This window comes from Austrofundulus limnaeus, unplaced genomic scaffold (assembly GCF_001266775.1).
Source record: "Austrofundulus limnaeus strain Quisiro unplaced genomic scaffold, Austrofundulus_limnaeus-1.0 Scaffold79, whole genome shotgun sequence".
Lineage (NCBI taxonomy): Eukaryota > Metazoa > Chordata > Actinopteri > Cyprinodontiformes > Rivulidae > Austrofundulus > Austrofundulus limnaeus.
The window spans coordinates 1,579,637-1,582,778 of NW_013952481.1; positions in this window are offsets into that span (position 1 = coordinate 1,579,637).

Sequence of the window (3,142 nt, forward strand, 5' to 3'; positions counted from 1 at the left end):
CATATAAATGTTACAAATATGACCTTAAAACATTGTTTCAGTGTCAAAATGGTTAAACACATGGAATTTGGAACAACTTTGAACCCTTTACAGTTCTGTGAACCATATATTTGAAAAAAGTCCTAATGTTGTTCTCTATTTGGCTTTACCCTCTTTAGCTAAATTGCTCCGCTGCTCTGAGACGAAGCAGCAACTCGTCCTTAGTTTGAGCGATTATTGACATTCTCAGCGATCTCCTCACATCCCGTGTCACCAGGAGGTGACACAGAGATTCTCTGTCCTCTCTCAGCACACCGGGACCACGAGCAGTGAGCAGTTTTACGACCAAGAGCTGCTGACACTCATTTCCTGCCAAAAACAAGAAAGCTGAGGTTTAAAGTCATCAGAGGCAGATATGAACAGACAAGCAACAGATCAACACGTGCACGTTCTGCACAATGACAGAAGCATGGATGGATGGAATGTTTTGTTCATTATTACAATTCAGAACGATGATTTCTWCTTAAATTTCAAGTTTTGTTGTGCTCCATGTTAAAGCACCTTTAGCAGTAGCTGCAGCATCCAGACATCTTGCGATGATCCTAAAAGACCCTCACACCATCTTTATTAAAGATGATCTCATTCTAAAAGCTCAAGTTTGCTCACTCTATGGATTTCTCACCATTTGAATGTTTAACCAGAGATGTTCAGATGTTGGCCATGAAAAAACAAGTCAGCCTAAGTGAGCAGCCAAATGGATGCATGATATAGTGGCATTAGCATTGGTCATTTTTGATCATTTTTTAAGAATATCTGTAAAACTGGGCTGATATTAATGTCCGATTTTGATTTCCTACTTTTTAGCTTTGTGATTCTGTTTTGGGAGGGGAGATGGTTGGTCGGTCGGTATCTGTTTGATCATGATAGTGATGCTGTGCAGCCAGAAACAACTGAAGCAGAGCCATGTTAGCAGTCTGGTCATGTTTTACAGTATCGGAAAACAACAGTGTATTTGTGCATATACAGTATAAATAATTTGTGTTTATATAATATCGGTTATTGGCCATAACACCAATAATATTATCAGATATCAACATTGGCTGAAATTTTCATATTGGTGCATCCCTAGTTTTAAACTTTGAACTGTATGCTTTTTTTGACCTTACATCAGTTCCCACGTTGTCAATGTTAAGATGTTTATGTTGTCATTTTGCTCTTGTTTAACAGGATTATTGAACATTTCTGTAGAAATCAGTCAACAAATGAAATGATGTCAATTTCATTTTGTGGGTCAGAAATTAAAAAGGTTTTTGGAAYGATGCAGTAATTATCTTTTTCTATTCATCTGATCATTTAATTTATTTTATTATTAGACACACATTTCAAAAACATCTGAAGGATGAATGAAGTCTGAAGAATAACTTACCGGTATTTACAAGTTTAATAAAACAGGTTAAACTACCAACATGAATGGAGTAATAYGGTACATTTTGTGAATAAAATAATAATCAGAACATGTTTTGTGTGTCGGAGCAGAAAAACATTTGAAACATGCAAGACATTGTCCTCAAGGACCAGGATTGGACACAAAATGTTACCAGAGAAACCTATAGAGTCTGAATATCTGCCAGTGTTATAAAACCTGCTCATCTGTAAAAATATTGTCTTTTTGAGTTYTATCCTGTGTCCTGCTACTAGGAAATATAATTATGACTTTCTCAGAGAAAGACCCAGAATGTAAGGCTGTCCAAACCAAATAATATGACAGTTCAGTAAATCTCCCAGCTGTCAGGTTTTGAGTCCATTGTTTAATTATGAAGTAAAAAAACCCCCACACATAAACGCTTATAAATGGCTACAGTGAGAATCTTCCTAAAAAAATTAGAATCAAATGATAAATAATAAATCTGATAGGGCCAGTATGTTTAAATCTCTTTTAATTTGAACATTGATGGTACATTTTAGGATCAAATACGTTGATTATTTAGTTTTTTTGTATTTTATATTTCCAGCACAGCTTAACCTTGTATTTTCTGTGGCCAAACATGTACCTTTAAAACTTTTGACATGTTTACCGTCTCTTTGAAACATTATAAAGAAAKTCTGATGAATCAATAAAGAGCAGTTTTAAAAAAAGGGAGGGAAATCCTCTGAGTGGCAAAGATTTCTGAATGAGGACCACTTAGACAATGGAGGCCCTCCAAACAAAGGACAACCTTTATTTTCCAGGAAGACCATTAGGACATTTTTAAAAAGTTGTTGTGAAAAAAAACATTTTGRGTGTCTGTGTGTTTGGGTGAAAAGGTGTGGAAAAAGAGCGGTGCATGTGATTAGTGGCCAGGGGCCGGGCAGGGGCCAGGCAGGGGCCACGCCGGGCAGACGGACGCAGAAAATGGAACATTTACCTTGAACTCCACTCGTCTCGTCTTTGGGGCGGGGTCAGGTATTGTAGCCGGGTCTGACAGGGTCAGGAGGGGACGACATGGGGCAACAAGGGGAGGTGGGTGTGGGGCAGGGACAGAGGGCTGCCCCCGGGGTCGCGGGGTGCTTACCCCACCGGGGGCCGGTGGGGGGATGGAGGGTGGATATTGGCAGATTTTTGTTGTGTGCAGATGCTCAATATGCAGATGTCTAATCGAATTGTGCGACGATGAATTGGTTCCCTCTCCTGATTTGCATGAGGACAATCCCTGGCTGTGGCTCAGGGGTCAGCGGAGTTCCCCCGGACAAAATGAGCAGCCGGCTGCAGACGCCCCTGAGAACGTGTGAACTTGAAGGAGACTTTACTTAATGACAAGGATATTGATTGATTCAAATGTCTGTCTGTCTGGGAGAGCGTCTGACATCTGTCTTTCCTCTGAGGATGTTGGTTTTCAAAATCCCCCCAAAACATTTATAGCTTTTTATGGTTTAGGCTGAACTTTTATTTAGACTAAAATTCAGCATCTTTTGATTAAACAGGACATTTGTGGGATACATCATCTCTATAATAATGGCAAAATTATTAACATTGTTTTATGAACAAAGTAGAAAAACACTTGAATTAAACCAGAAGCTCAATGAGCTAAAATGTTTGAAATATTTACTGGTTTCAACAATCACTGAAAAACAAAACAAAACAAAACAAAACAAAACAAAACAAAACAAAACAAAACAAAACAAA